The sequence below is a fragment of the Euphorbia lathyris genome, chromosome 3 (assembly GCF_963576675.1).
Source record: "Euphorbia lathyris chromosome 3, ddEupLath1.1, whole genome shotgun sequence".
Lineage (NCBI taxonomy): Eukaryota > Viridiplantae > Streptophyta > Magnoliopsida > Malpighiales > Euphorbiaceae > Euphorbia > Euphorbia lathyris.
This window is the reverse complement of record NC_088912.1, coordinates 29,146,762-29,170,456: the sequence shown is the minus strand read 5'-3', so window position 1 is coordinate 29,170,456 and position 23,695 is coordinate 29,146,762. Positions and strand designations below refer to the sequence as shown.

General features: G+C 38.0%; 1 long non-coding RNA gene across 1 annotated transcript; it reads left to right on the top strand.

Moving 5' to 3' along the window:
• The first annotated feature begins 357 nt into the window (after positions 1-357).
• On the top strand, positions 358-6,702 carry LOC136223937 (uncharacterized). The gene is made up of 3 exons (XR_010686206.1): positions 358-461; positions 576-1,624; positions 2,152-6,702. It is a non-coding gene; the product is annotated as an uncharacterized lncRNA (long non-coding RNA).
• Positions 6,703-23,695: the final 16,993 nt, after the last annotated feature.

The following is a 23,695-nucleotide window of genomic DNA, read 5'->3' as shown; positions in this document are numbered from 1 at the left end:
GACACAAGATACATGACAGACATTTGTTTTCGTGTCGTCTGAATTTTTTCGTGATAGTATTTTAACATTATGTCATCTGAAGGCATAATTAAAAACGCGCTCAATTCTCAGATGACGTTACGATTACAGTCTTCTGTCATCTCAAACACACACGATTTTGATGAAAAAGTCACTTAAGCATCAGGCGACACTGCATATAAATGACTGTCATTGTTAACTGAAAACCAAAAAAGCGTCAACCAAATATTAGAAAAGCGGGGGAGCAAAAATTTCCTAAAATTTTAACGCGCCCAATCTTTTAGACGGATATAAAAGGCAGAATGAAAACCTAATTTCTCATTTTGTCTGTCCATTTCTCTAGAATTCATCTCACCTTGCTCCCTCCATCTCCATCTCTGGAATCTGGATATCTCCCCAGCATCTCTAGATGTCTTCTTCTCTGACCATTCTCAAATCCATCTGTAAGTATTGTTGGGCTTTATCTTTTTTTATATTACTAATTCCTCTTTTCTCTTTCTTTCTCTCACTCTCTCAAATCTTGTTGAGAACTATTGTTACTACAACTCTATCGACAGGTGCCACGAGGAATCGCCGGAGCCATCAGATATAGATCGGAGTCGCCTGACCTCAATGAAGACAACATATTGCTGTTGAGTCTCCATTTTAAGTATCGTTTCCCCCAATTTTCGATTGATATATGGTTTTTTGTTCACTTTGTAAAACTAAGCTTTCTTATCACCTCTTTCATGGATATTGGAAATGTTTGTTAAGGTTTATGATCTTATACGCAGTGGAGGCTCGACCACCTGTGGTGCTCCATTGGATCTGCGTTATCCTCCTCGCCTTCTAGAAATAGTAGAAGAAGAACGTCATTTTTTAGAAGCCCGGTATGATGAATATGCTACTTCAAATGATAATGGGACTGTTTTTGGCCGTTCGGCTGCACTGATAGTAAGTTGTTTGATAGATCTCTTAACTGTTGTGCATAGATAATAGTGTATTTGCTGCTTCGTTATTTGTCTTTGTCCTGGTGTGGGTGTTCCTCCTCCCTCATGTCTTGTGGTATTTGTTTGTTATGTGATGACTTTTTTTAATTTGCAAAATTTATAAAGTGAGCAACCTAGGTGAATGAGAATTCTGCTTTGATTTATGTTCTATTATTTTCATTCTCTACTCACTAGTGCTAATTATGAAACACTGGACTGAAATGGCATACTGATATTCCTCAATTTTAAGGATAATGTACAACCTGCTTTAACAGGAATCATTGGGTAAGTTTGTTGCTCAACATTTATTACGGCAATGCGCTCATGCAGTTTCACTTCCACTCCAGGTAAGGTATCAAACAAGTATTGCTTGGGGCCTACTCCCAATATGGTATATTGAATTGCCTATCTGTTTTATTGATATGAAATGAATCAGATCTTCAAAATTATGATTGTACACTAATGTTTGGTGAATTGGAAACATGCTATGAGGATGATATGGTGATATTGCAGTCAAGGCTTTGAATGAATTAAGGCATCTCTTGGGTGGAGAGTTATTTAGAGTTGTGTCAGCAACGATCCTCGCTGTGATGGTGATTTTCCGACTTGGTCTGCGTAACTTGTTCAACTCAAAGATTGTAAGTTACTCATATAGTTATATGAAAGTCTCGGTTGAAGACAATATATACACATATAACTCTCTAGTTATATTCATTTTAAATATGTTAAAGAGTATAAAACAATGACTCAAGACTTTGATTCTTACTGAAAATATGTTCATGGATTTTGTCTTCGATATGTTCATTGATTGCTGAGAGCCATGAAAACTGAGTATTTATCACTGAGAGCCATGAAAACTAAGTGTTTATCACTGAGAGCCATGAACATATCCTTACTGTAGCCATGGACACATATGATGCACATATTAAGTACTTCTGTTGTTTCTTAGGTTTTTATATAACAAATGACAGCTACTGATTCCTTTGTGACCAATCCTTACTGTAGCTCACCTTTTACAGGACATAATATCCATAAAAAATTTGTTGCTGCATTATTGAAATGATGGAATCATAACATGCACCTCTCTTACCATGCGGTGCAGTAGCTCAAAAATTGTTGTATGCATCTTATCTAGTTTGCTCATTCTTGTATATGCTTCATGCAGGCTTTGTCTATAAACAAGTCCTTGTTCAAAGCCAAATCATGTGCAGAGGATGGCCAAGTAAATTGTAGAGTGTTGAGAGATGTGGTAATCCAAGCAATAACTGAAGCTGGGGGAAGATTGATTATGTTGAGGTGAGTAAATCTTCTTCTATTTGTGTGTTTAAAATCTGTGCTCATGTCCTTGAGAAAGTGGTACTTTTCTCTAATTCAAGCTAATATGATTGTCCAATTTGGTCACCATTACGAACATTTTTTTTATCTATTGACCGATCTATAACACCATGGGATTATATCGTTTATTATATGATTTGATACTATATCATGTAGTAAGACTACAGTTTTTCTCTACAACTTATTAGAGGTGATCAATATGATTTTCCCTTTTTTCATGAAATGCATCAAATATGATTGTAAATATTTTTATTGATATATTGGAAAGGGAAGAGATGCAGAGCATATGAGATAGATATTCAAGTATTTGGGTATGGGCTTGATAGTCTCATGAACTATTTGAATATTCCTTGTTGTGCATAAGAAGTTTGACAAACTAACAAATGTGATGATGAAAATGAAGATGACAACAATACCATTGGGAATTGCGGCATAATAGGAAAGGTCCTTTCCCTAGGCACCTTGTTCTTCTTCTTCTTCTTCTTCTTCTTCTTTCTGGGCGTAGAAGACTGAGCATGGGGATTTTGTCCTAATATGCTGACCTCAGCCATGATCTGGTCGTGCTGACCATGAATAGGCTACTGGGTTTCAGAAGAAGTGTTACTGTACTCCTGATCTTGATTTTCCTCAAGAGATGAGGGATTAATGTCTGAATTCCTATCTTCATAGGATTCAGTGTGGCTGGAAGAGTTTGAAGGAAGTTCTCCAGACATGGTGTTCTTAATGTTCTTGAGAAATCCCAGAAGGGAAGAGAAGTTTGAGAGATAAAGAGTGATTAGTGCGAATTATCAAGCGTAGAAGATAAACAGTGAAAAACTTTCACTATTTATAGCCGAAGAGGAGTGATTTGATAGGTCAAAGAAGCGGTGGGAATTCAAACCACTCAGTGTCATTTAATTCTGACATTAATGACAGATTACAGCGCATGATTTACTAATGATGACACTTACGTCATCCTAGTCACTACTTAAATACGCGTGCAAACCTTAATTGTGCAAGTTGCTTTACTCAGCAATTTGTGTACTCAGCATGCAAGATAGTTTTATAACTCAGCATATAAGGTCACTCAGCATTCAAGAATACTCAGTATATAAAATTTACTCAGCATGCAAAATCACTCAGCACAGTTTGTACTTAGAATTTATTGAAGAGTATTGAACATACCTATGGCTTCTCTTAGTATGCTGAACTGCTCATGAGCCATTGGCTTTGTGAAGATATCAGCAAGCGCTCATCCGTTGGGACATAGGTCAGCTTGATCTCACCCTTGAGTACATGATCTCTGATGAAGTAATGCCTTATGCTGACATGCTTCATCCTGCTGTGCTAGATTGGATTCTTTGATAAGTCAATGACACTTTTATTGTCACATTTGACTTCAATCGTTTTTGTTTTAACTCCATAATCATCCAACTATTGCTTGATCCAGAGGACTTGGGCAACACAGCTTCCAGCAGCAATGTACTCAACTTCAGTGGTTGACAGGGCTACTAACGAATGCTTTTTGCTGAACCAAGATACAAGACAGCTCCCCAGAAAATGACATCCTCCTGAGGTGCTTTTTCGTTCCAGCTTGTCTCGTCCATAGTCAGCATCAGTGTATCCAAGGAGTGTGAACTCATCAGTATTGGGATACCATAGACGTGCATTTACTGAGCCTTGCAAATATCTAAGGATTCTTTTTACATCTATGTAATGAGATTCCTTAGGATTAGATTGATATCTTGCACAGTAACATACTAAGAACTGAATATCTGGCCTACTTGCCGTTAGATAGAGTAGAGAGCCAATCATACCTCGGTATAATTTGCTATCTACTGACTTACCGTTTTCGTCAGCACAGAGGACAATATCAGTGCCCATTGGGGTAGATATTGACTTACAGTTGTCCATTTCATACTTCTTCAATATCTCCTTTGCATACTTAGTCTGACTGATGAACATGCCATTCTTGACATGATGAATGAGATGAGAAATCTCAATCTCCAGACCTATGCTACTGTTCACCAGATGGACCAACGCTTCACGACATTCGAGGATAGCATGGACCGGAGATTATCTGGACTTGAGTATGTGGCGGAGGATTACTGCACCCGCTACAGCATGCCATGGCCATACCCCCGGCCGATCAGTAAGTTGTCTTCTCCACCCTAACTCTTTACACATGAGCTTTACTGTTTGATATGCAATGTTGGAACTTATTGCATGATTTAAGTGTGAGGATGAGGGGTAGACAAACTTACAAAAAAAATTGTTGCGTCGTGTCTAGTTTAGTTTTTGGTGTTTTGAGTTTTATTTTTGTGTGTTTTGCATGTTTTGCATGTTTTAGGGCTTAAAACCCAACTTCCTCCGAAGTTAAACTTCGTTACTTGTCTATAGGGATTAAGAATCGAATCTAAAATTGCATGCTAACTGGTTTAGGTGTAGAACACAATCCTTGTATCTGTAAACGCATGAGCTAAGATTGCATCTAAACCCTACTTTTGAAGAAATGCTAAAATCATTACTTAGGTAGATAACTTAAGGATTGAAAGCATGTGATATTAAATTTGAGCTTGTGGAGAACTACTGAACACAAAAATTGAAACCCAAAGAATTGTGAGTTGAATTTGAGCCTAAGAGCGAACATCAAAAAGCTCTATTTGTTGATATTTTTGTGTGCATGCTTTGAGTTGTGAAGGATTACAGATTTTGAACCAAATAATGAGTTGAGTCTGCACGCACTGATTTGAGACAATAGACGATGAATTAGCCTCATTAGAATTGACCATTTTTCTTTACCTTGTTTTTATCTTTTTCATCAAGTTTAGGAAGCCCATTTGAGCCGTAATTTCTGTAGTTTATAGCTTTTCTTTCTTTCCTAACCCTTATTTTTACAAACTATCACTTAGTTTCTTCTCTAACCCGGATTTTTGCAAAACTCTAGTCAAGTTTTTGTTCTTTTTAGCACTTTTCCTTTGTTTATGGCATATTGAGAGCAAGCCAAAAGGCTAAGAGGTGAACGAGCATAATTGCTGGAAAAGGACCAATCAAACAGTCCGCACCAGGAAAAAAAAAGAAGAAAAGGAAAGAAAAGGAAAGAGACGAACAAAAAGGAAAAACATCGTTCCCCAGTTCATAAAATCAAACGTCTTAGAAAAAAAGAAAAAAAAAAGCTCGTTCCCTTCATATTTGCTAAAGCCATGTAGCCTTGTTTTTCTAGTGCTAAAATTTCTAACCCTTGTTGTACCTATAACCTTTCCTAACCACATTACAACCTCATTTCGAGACTATTTTTTGATATTGTCGGAGTCATGTAGCAAAGTAGAAGTACTTGGATGAACGTGCAAATTCACCGTAATCCTAAGCAAGAACATAAGCTGAGAGTAAACACTTAAGCCACTAAATATTGTGTGAATTGAGTGAACTACCAATGGTGAGGTGTTTCAGTTAGTTATTCCCTAAAGCTCGTTTAATTGAACATGTATCCTTTTCTTAAGCATATAACTTGTGATAATTGAACTGCGGCTTTTGGATATCGTATCTCTATTTTGTACTTCCGAATGCATGTAATTACAAATACTCGAAATTGTGTCAGGCACCTAGTAAAACCAGGAGGTTTCTCTAGCTTGGCCAGTGATTCCGGGTTTAGTTTTTAGTTTATTTAGGGACAAGTAAAGTTTTAAGTGTGATGAGGTTTGATAGGGGTCGAAAACCCCTATCTTTAGGTACGATTTTTAGGATAATTTTGGCTGATTTGCATTCAATAAGTGAGCAATCCTCGCATTTTTATGCATGTGTGTGTTTTAGTTAGTTTTAGTGTATGTTTTATTTACTTTTATAGTTTCTAGTCGTTTCCTGATTGTTTTCAGGCAAATATTGCCAAAATAGCACACACGTGAACTGTCACTTATTTGTTTTGGCTAATTGATCCACCAAAGGTCGCACCAAACAGAGTTTTCACTCAAATCTAATGACTGGTGGGTCAATTTAGCCTTTGGACTAACGTCGGTTTGAGTTTATGTGCGTGTGCAGGTTAAAACATGATCAATTTCGGGCGAAAGTCGCGTCTCGAGGACCCCCGACAGTCGCTCGACGTGTTTTGGGCATGTTCAGCCCGCCGAGCTAGCCTCTAGCTTGAGCTGGCCCCTGAAGGCTGGGAATTAGATATCTTTTCTTTTTGTAAAAACCCTAGCCTGAATCCTTGAAGAATCCTCTTCCTCCTTCCGTCAGCCATTAAAGACCCATCAAGCTCTGTGTTCCCTGAGGATTGTTCAAGGCTCCATCCTTCAAGTCCTAGGAAAACGTCTGCATTGGTCGATAGGTTCCCTGAAATGGATTTCTTCTCTTTAACATTCTGTTTGCCTCTGATCCATACTATGAATTCTATGCTAATTGTAACATCGTGACAAACCTATCTTTCATCTTTAATATTAATTCAAGTTCTTGTTTTATACAATTGATTATGTTATTTAATCTTTGTCTTACGCTTTGCCTTTTTGATTTAACTCATTCATAAGTCCAAACAAATACTTGGCACAAACTGCGAGCTGAATCTGACCTAGTCAGAGCCTATAGGATTGATAACCTTATGGAAAATTAAACCCAAATTTCTGAGCCTTAGAGCTAGTTTTGGTCTTACAAGGGAATCACGTGCTAGGAACCATAGAAGGATAAGTAGGGTTAATCGCCTTAGGCATAAGTGACTCATATTAGGTTAATATTTGATTGATAAGATAGATTGAAATTGGTATTATCGCATCACCACGCTTCACCTCAGGGTAATTACAGTAATTAAAGATCACTTATGAGTAGAATAACTTAATTAGGAGTAGATAAACTTAAACAAAACTCAATCTCAAACCCCCCATAGCCTAGATAACATTAGAACCCTAGTAGCTCGATACTTGCAGATGTAAATCCTGTGGATTCGATACCTAGACTTGTCCAGATTATTACTTGGTAGTGACGGGGTACACTTATCCTTTAGGACGAGTTTAGTTTACTTTTTGCCAATAAGCGAGCAATTCTCGCATTTATATGCATTTGTGTGTGTTAGTTAGAATTTGTATATGTTTTATTTACTTTTGTGGTTTAAGCTCGTTTTCTGATCGTTTTTGGGCAAATATGGCAAAACTAGCATGTACGCTAACTTTCAATTATCTTTTATGGCTAATTGATCCACCAAAAGTCGCACCAAATGGAGTATTTACTCAAAACAAGCGATTGGTGGGTCAATTTAGCCTCAAAACTAATGTCGTTTAGAGTTTACGTGCGTGTGCAGGTCAAAACAGGAACAAGTTCGAGCGAAAATCGCATCGCGGGGACACCCGACAGTCACGTAGGGCATCTGGGCATGTTTGCTCATCGAAATTGGCCTTTTTAGGCCAGCTCGCACCGAGCTAGCTCACCCAGCTCGGCGAGCTGACCTGCGGGAATTAGTCTTTTGACTGATTCCTTGCCCCATGATGCCACGATCGGTCCCCACTCTTCCCACCTGCAAAAAGAAACGAATTAGGTCAGATACGAGGCCCGAACCACAACTATAAATAGAACTTCTATCTTGTAAATTAGATATCCTTCCATTATTGTAAAAACCCTAGCCTTCCCCCTTGAAGAATCCTCTCCACCTTCTCCATCTCCTTCAACCTCCATTGAAGATCATCCGAAGCTCCGTTTCACCGAGGATTGTTCAAGGTTCATCCTTAAGTCCTAGGAAGACGCCTGCATTGGTAGACAGGTTCCCTGAAAGGGATTTTCTTTTGCTTTTATATTCTGTTTGCCTCTGATCCATGTTATGAATCCTAGGCTCATTGTATCTTCGTGACAATACTTTTCATCTTTAATAATATTATAGTTTTGTTTTGTTCATTTGGTTTATTGATTTTATCTTTGTCTTACCTTTTGTCTGATTGGTTTATGATGCAAGTAAAAAGAGCAAATTTATGAGGGCAATCATTCATGGAAAAGAGCTTCAAAGTTCGAGTTTTCAACCAGAAATGGAAGAAACAGCTAGAAATTACAGTTCAACCAGGAATCCTCACGAACAGCCTCTCAGTAGAACATAACAGCTTAAACAACAACATTAACAGGTCATTTGGAAGGAAAACGGATAAACGCGCGGGTCGAGCAAGTTACATGAGAGAGAAAGAGAAGAAAAAACGTGGAAAGCAAGACAACTTTCCATCTTGCGCCAAGTGTAGGAGGATTGTTTACTTATCCTTGTTTTTACCTTTTTGTGACTTTTTGCCCTTGTAATTAGGGTTAATGTAAGGGGAGTATAAATAGGAGGAAGATGATTGTAATAGATACATCGGCATTACCGCCACCATTAGTTTTTATATTCTGTTTTTATTTTCCGTTGCAAGAATGTTTTTGGGAAGAACAAGCTGTTCACTCATGACAATGAGTGAGTAGTTCTTCTGCAGGCCTAGCCAGCCATTTAGACGGCGACTGTAAGTATCTCTTATCAATGAATAAAGTATTTTTTATCCATGATTGAGTGTTATTAGCATGCTTCAAGAATAGATTAAGATCGAGTCTATTTGATAGTTACCGAGGATGACACGACAGTGCTCCGACGTAATGGAAACAGCCAATCGGCATATGTTGTAGTGGACGGATACGAAAACTACCACATATTGGGGTTTCTTTACGAATGCTCTCTGTTGCTTAATGCTTGTTTATATGTTAGCGCAAGGACACTTGGTTAATACTACTTACTTAGTATCTTTGGAAATGGGACACTGGACCTTAGTGACCAATGAGAGAGAGACCCAACTCAAGAATATAGATCTAATTCATTTAGTGATAAAAATTAGGCATAGTTGTTTGTTAGGCGTATGGCTAGATCTGTGCTTGTTTATCTTGAATTCATTCGTCTTACTTTCCGCTTGTTTCTGTTTATGTTAAGATCTCACACATTATTCATCCAAGTTAAGAATCTAACACTTAAGGTAACCTATTCTTCTCACTAGAGACCAATCCCTGTGGAATACGACACTTGGCCTTACTAAATACTACATTCGACCTAGTACACTTGCTAGCGTCCGCATTTAATACCAGTTTAACTCATTCATAAACCCAAAAATTAAGTTGGCACATATTGCGAGCTGAATCTGACCTAATCAGCGCCTATAGGATTGACGGTCCTATAGATGATTAAGCCCAAATTGATAAGCCTTAGAGCTAGTTTCGGCCTTACAAGGGAATCACGAACTAGGAACCTCAGAAGGATAAGTAGGGTTAATCGCCTCGGACACAAATGACTTAGATTAGGTTTTTAAATCAGTTGTCTAAACAATCTATCATCATTATTATCGTATCATTCCATGTCCCTTCGGGCAATTACATTAGTGAAGGATCATCTAGGAGTAGAATAACTTAGCTAGGAGTAGAGTAATTTAATTAGGAGTAGTTTAACTTAATCAAAATCAATCTCAACCCCCCCCCCCCAAGCCTAGATAACACTAGAGACCGAGTAGCTTCATACTTGCAGGAATAAATCCTGTGGATTCGATACCTGGACTTGTCCAGATTTTATTACTTGATAACGACGGTGTACACTTATCCCTTAGTGAGCCTCCATAAGGCGCATCAAGTTTTTGGCGATGAGATCCTTTGGATCAAGAGAAAACCACATTCACTTGTCCTTACAGAACTTTTGCATATAGACGGATGCCCTTTGGACTTTGCAATGCCCCTGCTACGTTCCAACGCTGCATGATGGCTATTTTTTCTGACATGGTCGAAGAGTTCATGGAAATTTTCATGGACGATTTTAATGTTGTAGGACCCACCTTCGACCAATGTCTTAAAAATATGGATCGTGTCTTAGAACGTTGTGAAGACACAAATTTGGCACTTAATTGGGAAAAGTGTCAGTTTATGGTCCAAAATTATATAGTGTTAGGACACAAGGTGTCCGGAAAAGGGATTGAGGTCGATCCGGCTAAAATTGAGGTGATAGAAAAATTGCCTCCACCCACCAATGTAAAATTGGTTAGGAGCTTTTTAGGACATGCGGGGTTTTACAGATGTTTCATAAAAGATTTTTCAAAAATCACCAAACCCCTCACTCAATTATTACTTAAGGATGCTGATTTTAATTTCAATAATGAGTGTATGCATGCTTTTAAATTGTTGAAAAAGAAGTTAATTGAAGCTCCTGTCATGGTAAGTCTAGATTGGTTCCTTCCCTTTGAGTTAATGTGTGATGCCAGTGACCTGGGTGTAGGAGCCTGTCTTGGGCAGAGGGTGGATAAACTTTTCCGCCCAATCTTTTATGCTAGCAAAACCTTAAATGACGCACAACAGAATTATTCAATAACCGAAAAGGAGTTGCTAGCTGTAGTTTTTGCCTTTGACAAATTTAGATCATATTTAGTGCTATCCAAAGTAATTATTTTTACTGACCATGCAGCTTTGAGATACTTAATGAGTAAGAAAGATGCAAAACCCAGGCTGATCCGCTGGATTCTGCTACTCCAGGAATTTGACATCGAGATCAAAGATAAAAAAGGGAGTAGAGAACGTGATAGGAGATCATCAGTTAGAGTCAGATCAGCAACCTTTGGAACATGATGAGATCAAGGAGGTATTTCCGGATGAAACGTTGTATTCGGTAAGAACTCTCCCCTGGTTTACAGACATCGCAAACTACAAAGTCGGTAACATTCTTCCTCTTGATTTAGATGCAAACAAAAGACGTAAGTTTATGTTTGAAAACAAACAATATTTTTGGGAAGAACCGTATTTATTTCGATTCTGCACAGATGGCATGATTAGGAGATATATACCTGAAGAAGAGGTAGAGTCGGTAATATGTGTCATTCTAGAGAACCAGGTGGCCATTTAGAGCCAGATAGGACAGCGGCAAAAATCCTTCAAAGTGGATTTTGGTGGCCACAAATGCATGGTGATGCATGTCAGAGAGTAGGAAATATCTCTAGGAGAAATGAGATGCTTCAACAAGGCATACTCGTCTGTGAGCTATTTGATGTTTGGAGCATAGACTTTATGGGACTCTTCCCTATCTCACACAACGACCAATACATTCTTGTAGCGGTTGATTATGTCTCCAAATGGGTGGAAGCTGAAGCTCTACCGACAAATGATGTTCGAGTAGTGATGAAATTCCTGAAAAAGAATATCTTTACTAGATTTGGCACCCCCCGAGCTATCATCAGTGATGGGGGGGATCCCATTTCTGCAATAAGCAATTTGACATGTTGCTCCAAAAGTATGGCGTAGCTCATAGGGTTGCAACACCTTACCACCCTCAAACGAGTGGACAGATAGTGTCAAATAGAGAGCTGAAGCGTATTCTTGAGAAAACAATAGGGAATGTTAGAAAAGATTGGAGTCTAAGGCTGGATGATGCTCTTTGGGCATACCAGACAGATTTCAAGACTCCCATAGGAATGTCCCCCTAATGTTTATTTTTCGGGAAATCTTGTCACTTGCCTGTTGAATTAGAAGATAAAGCATATTGGGCACTGAAATATTTAAACTTTGATCCTAAACTTTCAGGTGACCTCCGGCAACGGCGCTAAAAACTTGATGCGCCTCGTGGAGGCTCACAAAGGGATAAGTGTACCCCGTCGTTATCAAGTAATAAAATCTGGACAAGTCCAGGTATCGAATCCACATGATTTATTCCTGCAAGTATCAAGCTACTCGGTCTCTAGTGTTATCTAGGCTTTGGGGGGTTTGAGATTGATTTTGATTACGTTAAACTACTCCTAATTAAATTACTCTACTCCTAGCTAAGTTATTCTACTCATGTGTGATCATTCACTAATGTAATTGCCCAAAAAGACATGGAATGATACGATAATAATGAAGATAGATTGTTTAGACAACTGATTTAAAAACCTAATCTAAGTCACTTGTGTCCGAGGCGATTAACCCTACTTATCCTTCTGAGGTTCCTAGTTAGTGATTCTCTTGTAAGGCCGAAACTAGCTCTAAGGCTCAACAATTTGGGCTTAATCATCTATAGGGTTGTCAATCATATAGACACTAACTAGGTTAGATTCAGCTCGCAATATGTGCCAACTTAATTTTTAGATTTATGAATGAGTTAAACCAATCAGACAAAGCGTAAGAGAAAGATAAAATCAATAAACCAATTGAACAAAACAAAACTATAATATTATTAAAGATGAAAAGTATTGTCATGAAGATACAATGAGCCTAGGATTCATAACATGGATCAGAAGCAAACAGAATATAAAAGAGAAAGAAAATCCCTTTCAGGGAACCTGTCTACCAATGCAGGCGTCTTCCTAGACTTAAGGATGAACCTTGAACAATCCTCGATGAAACGGAACTTCGGATGATCTTCAATGGAGGTTAAAGGAGATGGAGGAGGTGAAGAGGATTATTCAAGGGGGAAGGCTTGGGTTTTTACAATAATGGAAGAATATCTAATTTACAAGATAGAAGTTCTATTTATAGTTGTGGTTCGGGCCCCATATCTGACCTAATTTGTTTCCTTTTGAAAGGTGGGAAGAGTGGAGACCGATCGTGGCATCGTGGGGCCAGGAATCAGTCAAAAGACTGATTCACGTAGGTCAGCTCGTCGAGTTGGGCGAGCCATCTCGCCCGAGTTGGCATTCAAAGGCCAGCTCGACCGAGCTGGCCTAAAAATGCCAGTTTCAACGAGCAAACATGCCCAGATGCCCTGCTTGACTGCCGGGTGTCCCCGCGACGCGATTTTCGCTCGAACTTGTTCCTGTTTTGACCTGCACATGCACGTAAACTCCAAACGACATTAGTTCTGAGGCTAAATTGACCCACATGTCGCTTGTTTTGAGTAAATACTCCGTTTGGTGCAACTTTTGGTGGATCAATTAGCGATAAAAGATAATTGAAAGTTAACGTACATGCTAGTTTGGCCATATTTGCCCAAAAACGATCAGAAAACGAGCTTAAACCACAAAAGTAAATAAAACATATAGAAATTCTAACTAACACACACAAATGCATATAAATGCGAGAATTGCTCGCTTATTGGCAAAAAGTAAACTAAACCCGTCCTAAAATCGTACCTAAAGATATGGGTTTTTGATCCCTATCAAAACTTACTCGCACTTAAAACTTTACTTGTCCCCAAGTAAACTAAAAAATTAAACCCGCAATCACAAGCCAAGCTAGAAAACCTCCTGATTTTACTAGGTGTCTGACACAATTTCGAGCATCTGTAATTACATGCATTCGGAAGTACAAAGTAGAGACACGGTATCCAAAAGCCTCATTTCAATTATCATAGATCATATTCTTAAGAAAAGGATACATGTTTAATTAAACGAGCTTAAGGGGATAGCTAAGTAAAACACCTCACCATGGGTAGTTCACTCAATTCACACAATTTTGGTGGCTAAAGTGTTTACTCTCGGCTTATGTTCTTGCTTAGGATTACATTGACTTTGCACGTTCATCTGAATGCCTCTACTATGCTACATGACTCCGATGATATCAAAAACAGCCTCGAATTGGGGTTGTAATGTGGTTAGAAGAGGGTTAAAGGTACAACAAGGATTAAGAGTTCTAGCGCTAGAAAAATAAAGTTAAAATGGCTTTAGCAATTATGAAGTAACTGAGCTTTTTATTCATTTTTTTCTGAGACGTTTTGATCTTTTAAGAATTGGGGAACGAAGTTCTCCCCTTTTTGTTCGTCTCTTTTCTTTTCTTTTTCGTTTTCTTTTAATAGTCATGCTCATTCACATCTTAGCCTTTTGACTTGATCTTATAGTGCTATAAACAAAGAAAAAGCGCTAGAAGAAAACAAAGGCTCAATGTGAGCTTTGCAAAAACTTGGGGTAGATAACAAACTAAGTGATAGTTTGCAAAAATAAGGGTTAGAACGAAAGAAAAACTACAAGCTACAAAAATAAAGGATCGAAAGGAGCTTCCTAGAGTGGATGAAAAAGATAAAATAAGGTAAAGAAAAGATTAGTTCTAATGAGACTAATTCATCGTTTATCATCTCAAATCAGTGCATGCATGTTCAACTCAGTATTAGGTGTAAAATCTGTAATTTTCCACAAGTCAAAGCATTCACACAAAAATGTCAAGAAAAAGAGCTTTTTGATGTTCGCTCTTAGGTTCAAATTCAACTCACAATTCTTTTGGTTTCAATTTTGTGCTTATTACTTCTCCCCAAGCTCAAATTCAATATCACATGCCTTCAATCCTTAAGTTATCTACCTAAGTACTGATTTTAGCATTTCTTCAAAAGTAGGGTCTAAATGCAATCTTTAGCTCATGCGCTTACAGATACAAAAGTTGTGTCCCACACCTAAACTAGTTGTCATGCAACTTTAGATTCGGTTCTCAGCCCCCAGGAACAAATAACGAAGTTTACCTTCGAATGAAGTTTTCAGTTTTAGGTCCTAAACATGCAAAAACAGAAAATAAAACCCAAAAACGCTAAATTAAACTAGACACGATGCAACAAAAATTTAAAATTTTGTACAATTTTTGTAAGTTTGTCTACCCCTTCTCCTCACACTTAAATCATGCAATAAGTGGAACATTACATATAGAGACAGTAAAACACATGTGAAAGAAGTTAGGGTGGAGAAGATAACTTACTGATCGGCCGGGGGATATGGTCATTCCATGCCATAACGTTCGCAGTAGTCCGCAGCCACATGCTCAAGTCCGAATACTGGCCTCACGGTTTTTATTATCAAGGAAAAAATGATATTACTTCGAAGAGTTAAGTTAAGCTCGTCTCTGGTCCATCGTCTGCTCGAAGTCAGTGAAATGTTGATCCATATGCTGAACCGTAGCATAGGTTTGGAGGTTGAGACTGCGCATCTCATCCAACATTGTGTTCATGGCTTGGAATTGAGCCTGAAACCCCGGTTCTTAGTACTCCGTTTGGTACCCTTCTGCTGCATCTCCTTCTTCAGCTCCCTCTCGCTCCTCCTCTTCTACCCTCTGTTGCGGTGGTCCCCGTGCTCGTTTTTTGTGGCTGGCTACATGAGCTTGCTCCTTGAGCTGGATCTCAAGTCAACACTATCTGAAAAGTAGATCTTCCAAGAAAATCCGAGTTAAGTAGTGTTGGAGGGTAACCCTCTTGTCAAAGACAGTGCCTTTCCAACGGCTTTTGACAAAGTTGGTTACCAAATAACGGAGTCCAAGTGACCCACGCTTTTTGCTTAGCTAGCTACGTAAACCCTCAAAAATAGCCTGGACATTATCGACCGGTTTTCCTTTGGAAATGCACCACAGTATAAACACTTCACCACTAGATACTTTATTACTCTCTTGCTTGCCCAACAAATTATGTGCTACGAATTTGTGGACAAGGTTCAAGAGTGGATCTCGGGATAGCGGTGCGGGATTTATATTCTGACTGCTGATGCTCGTAAAATATATAGCAGTTAATAGGATAAGTGTATCCTATCGCAACAAGTAATATTGTGCTAAGCATGAGATCGAACCACAAAGACTATTATTCTAATTAGTAAATGTGAAGGGTAAATCTATCTATTTAGCGGAGTTGATAATAAATTGGTGGTGAAACAAATTAAATAAATAACTATCTACTGAAAGCAATAAACAGAACAAGTCGCATGGTGGATTGTGATTCAGCGTAGGTTACAACCTAGGATAGAGAATTCATTGGGTAACTCCTAAGTATGGGTTTAAGGACTTCAGGTTTATGTTCTACTAGTGATTGTTGGTAATTGTCCTGACAAAAAAGATAAATGTGATCAAGATTCATCTAAACTATTCACATTGTATTCAGGTGACGACTTCATTAGGCATATACCTTAGGTCATGCAAAGCATTAAGTTCTTTGACAATTAAGACTTAAGCCGTGGCCCAGTCACGTAGCCACACTCCTAGTGGTCTCTAGCGGAATCAGATTAACACAGATTTCGTATAGACAATCACATTAAACATGCATAATCTGATCAATCAGGAGCGAATACATAAACCCTAAGTCCTAATAATACATATTCATATAACCAATTTCATCCCCATCCTAGATTGGATGGAGATTAGCTCATAGACAAACTAATCATATCAAAGATGCAATTAAGAACAATGGAAGAAATTCTTGATTAAAAGTAAATAAAGATAAAAGGGAAGGAGAAAGGAATTCTAAAACCTGTTTGTCTGATTACAATGAAACAAGGTGGATCCTCCACCCGTTGAACTTGTTCTTCAATCGAATAAGACTAAGCTACAACTAAACTGAAATTAAATGTAAAGCTGGAAAATGTACTGAAATAGCTAAGAATTAATTAATCGTCCCGAAGAACTGAGAGTAGCTCCCTATTTATAGAGATATGGCGAAACCCTAGTGTCTCCGAGGGTACAATGGACATTTCGTACAATAAAAAGAGGCTTCCAGGACTTAAAATTTGAGATTTCAGTAAGGGAAAGGCGTTGGTGCGCCTTTCTCCGCCTCGTCTCGTCGAGACAGGGAGTGTCTCAACGAGACGAGTGCCTGTCTCGACGAGACTGGTGCCAAAATGGGGCAAACTCCGGTTTTTGTCTGTTTAGGTCCTCGGGCTTCCGAAATACGCTCTAATGGTCCCTAACGAATCCCAAAAGTGATCTGACGGTCCTTAAATAGTCCGGAAATGCTCTAATAGGCTTGGGTCTGGTTCGGAAATGCTCAAATAGTCCCTGGAAATCCCTGAAAAGACCAAAAATGCCATAAATAACGGAAAATGTTGAATTTAACTAAAAACTAACAAAATGATACTAGAATCGAATGGAAACAAAGCGAAAACAATCTAAAACAACCGTAAAAACTCTATAAAATAGGGAGCTATCAACCTCCCCACACTTGAATCTTGCTTGTCCTCAAGCAAGACAGAATCCAAAACAGCGAAAAATCAGCAAATAGCTCCCGTACAGAAACAAGAATCCATTGCACTTTTATAATCTTTACAATTTCGGACTACTCATGTTGCAATTAAAAACAAAGTGAACCTCAGACGAGTCTCCAAAACTGATTAATTAGTTTTATCGACCAACACTTCATGAAAACGAAAGACGAGTACTAAGATTGCTAGCTCACAGGTGGTCACTCTAACACTCAAGTGTTTGGGTGTGAATGATTTATTTGGTAAACACTCTACAATTTATTGCACAAAATGGTCATCTTGAGATTGCATCATCCATCCGGTCGAAATTACGCATTACGATTAAACAAGATCATATGTCTTTTAAGGGTTGTAACATAGGCTAAAGGTTGGGGTAGGAAAAAGGGAATTTTAATGACTCAATTAGTTAGAATTTTTGCAAAACGGACACTTTTTCCGCTATGTGTAAGATGGTTCAAGCTCAAGGTTGTTTTGTGATTCAATTAAGCGTTCGGGAAGCAATTAACGCACGTCTTTCATCATTTCCTCTACAATTTATTCTTTTGATTTGGTTTTTAACCATCTTTTTTTTTTCTTTCGAATAGAAGGGAAAAAAGAGTCAAATTCAAATGGGTTGCTTCTTCTATTAAAATTACAACCTTTCAATAATTGCTAACGGAAATTTGAAGGATGTGTGCCTAAAGGATTCACCAAAACTAAATTGTGTCAGTTAATTTGGGTGAGAAAGGGTATTTAAGAAAGCTAAGGGCTTGTAGCAAGGCTGATCAAAGAAGAGGGTAAATGTAGGCTCAAAAGGGGCTTATCTAGTGGATTTATTAAGGGTTTTTGGCTAAAACAAGAAATAGGCTCAAGTTCACGAAGGGCTATACCTAGGTTGCCTAATCACTTCAAGTTCAATTATAACACAACATTCAACCAGTATTGGATGCGATTCCTATAAGCATAATAACAATAAATGTAATCCCACACCTAAGAGATTAATTGTTCCTAAAAATGAGTCTAAAATATCGATCTTTACGGCTCTAGCTCACAATTTAGGGGTTATTTGTATCAATCCTAGCCTCACCTAACGTTCCGTTTCATGTCAATCTTAGGCAAAATAATACTCTTTGAAGACTCAAACGTTGTTCAAAAGTTTTTGCATGCATCAATTTCATTTGAGCGTTCAGATTTTTCAAGCACATTTTCAACTGTAATGTCAGGTTTGCTAAATGCATCAAATTCAACTGCCTAGGATTCTTTTTATTCCTAAAAACTAAAAGCAAAAACAAAAATCTCAGAAATCCTAAAAATTGAAAGTAAACATGCAAAGACTCTAAAAATAAACACACACACACAACCATGCAAAGTAAACTAAAAGTAAAAACATGCAAACTCACACAAAATGGCAGAAATCCAAAGTTTTATATCCTATTGCAGTCCTCCCCACACTTACAACATGCATTTATTCCAGAAAAGCATAAAGCGAAGCATAAAGTAAAGTGCAAGAAAGAAAATAGGATAGAAAATACTCCATAAGGGTGGCGGTCCATCCAACCCCGAATATCGCTCGCCAAGCTGTTGAAATCTAAGCGGAAATCCTGAAAATCATAATTGAGCGCCTGGATATCCGCTCTATTTTGCTCGCCAACAGCAATGGCCTGCTCCATCCGCTCCTCTAAATCACCAGTATAACCCGGCTGGTAATCCTCGTTTTCCTCCTCAGAACTGGACTGCATCAGATTTGCTGAACCTGCACCAGAAGAACTGGCTCCAGTTGTTCCTGCACCTGCGTTAAAATCTCTAGTCCACACACCAGAGTTGTAAATAATACCAGCCCTATGCAAATAAGATTGACTAAGTAATGAAAATGGAATGCTGGACTTTTGGTCCAACTCCTCTGTAAGCCTTTCACAAAATGTCATGCGTGAAATGATAGAGCCGAAGGGGAATGCAGTCCACTTAGTGAAGCGAAAATTAGCCATTTGGCTACAAAGGATGTGGGCCATCCTCGCAGGACAACCCTTTTTCATAACCACAAAAGAAGGAGGCCCATTTCAGTGACGTTATCAGCATCCTCTGACCGCACAGATTAAATGAGATCCATTTGTGCATTAGATGGTCCATTGGGTCCGTCAGACTCTTATTCGTGGTAGTGGATTTACTGTAACGAGCCTCTCTAGATATTTCAGTGAAGTACTCTTTGTGGGATAAATCCTTTTCCCATTTAGTAACGCCGGCCTCCTTAAATTCGAAAGCCGTGTTAAATGTTTCCTCATCCCAAGCATACTGAGTATTATTAAGACGGAATTCTAAAATTTTGTCCCCGTCATCGTTTGTCTCATATCTAAGAGTTGTGTAGAACTTTAAAATATAAAAAGGAGACAAGGGACGACGACGTCTATCAATCACATAAATAAAAATTAATATAGAAATTGGAAGAAAGGCAAGAGAATTGAGGCTAGTTATATTTCATTAACTTCAATCTTTTACAAAATGAGGCTAAACTCTATTTATAGAGTTTTGGAAGCATGTAAACACACATGTAAACACAATGACTATATGTGAATGAATTTTTCAAATTATACATTAATCAATACGTATGAACATGGAAATTACACAAACTTCTAAATGTGAATTATTTGTTTGACCATTTTGCATTTAATACCATACCCAATGCCATGTGATGTTGTTGGCTTATTTTTTATCATTATTTTAATTATTTTAATTTTTAATAATTTTTTTTTAATTAATGGACAAATATCATTTTTTATCACTCCTCCTTGATGTTTTGTCCATAGATCCCAAGTTTAGCTCGTAGGAACTCAAACTTATTTTTTGGGAGTGCCTTCGTAAAAATATCCGCAATCTGATTTTCACTACTACAGTGAATCAGATTAATTTCGCCTTCATTTTCAGCTTTCCGGACAAAATGGAACTTGATCTTGATGTGCTTCGTTCTTCGGTACTGAATTGGATTCTTACCAATGGCAATTGCAGACTTGCTGTCACAAAAAATCTTAGTCGACTGGTGTTGTATTTCGCCCATATCCGCTAAAATTCTTCTTAGCCATATCGCTTGATTAACCGCGGAACATGCTGCAATATATTCAGCTTCTGCAGTTGACTGAGCGACTGTTTCTTGCTTTTGTTAGATCCATGAAAATACTCCGCTACCGAAACTGAAATTGTAACCGGATGTACTTTTCATGTCATCTTCTGAACATGCCCAATCACTGTCTGAAAAACCAATTAATTGATAAAATTTCATTGGTTTGTACCAGATTCCAAAATCAATAGTGCCTTTGATGTATCATAGCACTCGTTTTGCTGTTGTGAAATGAATTTGACTTGGATTCTGAATAAAACGTGTTAATAGGCTTGTAGCGAACATGATATCTGGTCTAGTAGATGTAAGATACAACAAGCTACCGATCAGACTTCTGTATCGTCTTTGATCTGCTGGAGGTGAACCATCTTCCTTAGCCAATTTTTCATTATTGACTAATGGTGTAGTTACTGCCTTGGAATTCTCCATCTTGAATTTTTTGAGAAGATTGCTTGCATACTTCTTTTGACAGAGACAAAATCCTTCAACACTTTGAATAATTTCCATGCCAGGGAAATAATTCATTAAGCCCAAATCCGTCATCTCGAAATTTTTCTTCATCTCGTCTTTGAATTCGGAGATTAAGGATGGATTGTTACCCGTCACAATCAAATCATCAACGTAAAGTGAAACAATGATGATATTTGAATTTTTATCAGCCTTTATGTAAAGAGTATACTCACTTGGACTTTTCTTGAAGCCTTGCTCACTGAAGTATGCGTCGATTCTACTATACCATGCTCTCGGTGCTTGTTTGAGACCGTACAAGGCCTTTTTTAGCCTTAGTACCTTGTTTTATTCTTTCTCAACAATAAAACCCGGTGGTTGCTCGACATATATTTCTTCTTTGAGAAACCCATTCAGAAAAGTTGACTTCACATCTAGCTGATAAACTTTCCACGTCTTTTGTGCTGCTAGTGCAAGAATTGTACGAACTGTATCTTGCCTTGAGACAGGAGCAAATATTTCGTTGTAGTCGACTCCAAATTGTTGTGAGTACCCTTTTGCAACCAATCTCGCCTTGTGCTTTTGGATTGAGCCATCGGGGTTGAATTTGGTTTTGAAAATCCACTTAACGCCAATGACATATTTGTGCGGTGGTTTTTCAACTAGCTCCCAAGTCTGATTCTTCTGATCATCCGGATCTCCTCCTTCATTGCAAGCCTCCATTCATCATGTTGAGCCGCTTCTTCAAAACATTTTGGTTCAAGTGAAACATAATTACAAGATTCTACAATCTCGGTGCTGTCGTAGAGATCAGTTAAAAGTTTTGTCCTTCTTGGTGGAGATTCTGAATCGTTTGAATAACCATCATCATCACTTGAGTCTGAACTTGAGTCTTGCTGGTGCTCCTCATGCGGTTGATCCTGTTCTGGCTGAGTATTTTACTGAAATGATGGAATGTCCAACAGTCTTATTTCTTCTGCTCCCAATTCGAAAAAGCTTCTTCATCAAAATTGACGTCTCTGCTAATGACAATTTTTGATGTCTCCAAGTTGTATATTCTGTAGCCTTTGGATTGAGAATTGTAACCAACAAAGATTCCTTTTTCAGCTTTTGCATCTAGCTTGTGTCTTTTCTCAACTGGAACGTGCATGTAGCAGATACAACCAAACACCTTCAAATGTCCGAAAAAAGGTTTGTGACCGGTCCATGCTTCGAGTGGAGTCATCTTTTGAACCGCTTTTGTGGTGTTGCGATTCTGAAGATAAACTGCTATATAGACTGCTTCTGCCCAAAACTTGTTAGGCATATTTTTATCTTTCAACATTGATCTGGCCATCTCCATCACTGTTCTGTTCTTCCGTTCTGAAACGCCATTTTGTTGAGGAGTATATCGAGTGGTGAGTTGATGATGAACACCTTCTTCGTCACAAAACTTGTTGAACTCTGTGGATGTGTACTCTGTGCCACGATCACTTCTGATTGTCTTCAGTTTGCAGCCACTTTGATTTTCTACCAGATTTTTGAATTTCTGGAAGATCTTCAGAACCTCAGATCTATCTTTCATGAAATAGACCCAAGTCATTCTTTAATAATCATCTATGAACAAGATGAAATATTTACTGTTGTCAAGTGAGAGAGTCCTCATTGGCCCACAAATGTCTGTGTGTACCAATTTAAGCTTTTCCTTTGCTCTCTAAGCCTCGCATGTAGGAAATGAATGACGACTCATTTTTCCTAATTGACAGCCGTGACAAACTCCAGTGCAGTCAAAGATTGTGGGGAGATCTTTCACCATGTTATGTTGAGAGAGTAACTTCAAACTCAGAAAATTGCTGTGCCCGAACCTCTTATGCCAGAGCCAACTGTCAGCTTCAGTTAGAGCTTTCATTGCTGCCATAGCTATACTTTCCCATTTAATAGAAAATGCTTTGTTCTCCATCTTCACACATATAACCTCTCTTTGTTGAGAATCATAAATTGCACAAGTGTTTCCTTCAAAGTGTAAAGAATAACCATTAAGCATCATTTGTGGCACACTTAGCAAATTTTGGCTCAACCTAGGAACATACAAGATATCATTTATTAGTCTTGTTCCTTTCTTCCTGTTGATGGCGATCGTTCCTGTGCCTTCCGATTTTACGACAGCTCCATTACCCATCGTAATTGGAACTTGAACAGATTCATCCAGTTTGGTGAAGATGTGAGAATCTTTAGACATATGGTTAGTGCATCCACTGTCTATTAACCACATATCTTTATTTTCTGTAGCAGCTTAACAAGCAACGAACAAGTGATCTTCATCTTGAGTCTCCTGACTGGCTGCAGCTTACTGTTGTGGCTTGTTTCTGCAATCATTTTCGGTGTGACCGAATTTGTGACAATAATTGCATTGGGTTTTCCTTTCTTCCAGCAGTTTTTCTCTAAGTGGTTTGTAAGTTGACATATGCCACAAGGAGGAAATTTCCCTTTCTTGTCTTCATCTTTGAATCTCCAATTGTTTCCCGAATTTTGGTCTCCTTTTCCTTCAGATTTATTTTTTGATTTGAAAGAAGGGGATTTATTTTCGTGTAAATGCATTAATACATAAAACAAACTTAATAAATAAATAAAATAAAATAAAAAAACAAAAAAATCCAAAACTCAAGGACCATGAAATGTGATCGGAATCACATGCATAAGTTTGAAACTTATGGTCTAAAATCAATAAATAATTCAAAGTTATATTTATTTTCTACATATGAAGTGTGAAATCAAATAATGCAGTTTTTTGAATAGTATAGAATTTCATCTATATATATTGTAAGAGTTTGGGCTTGTAACAATAAGTTTTTCATTTTTCGAAGTTGAATGAAATTACATTGAGTTCAATTCCTTTCTTCCAAAGTTCTATTAATTCAAGCAATTTTATTTTTATGCACTTTGATTAATTAATTGCTTCCGTTAAATTAGTCGCAATACCTCCAACAAGTGGTATCAGAGCTTAGTCGGTCAAGCGGCTAAAC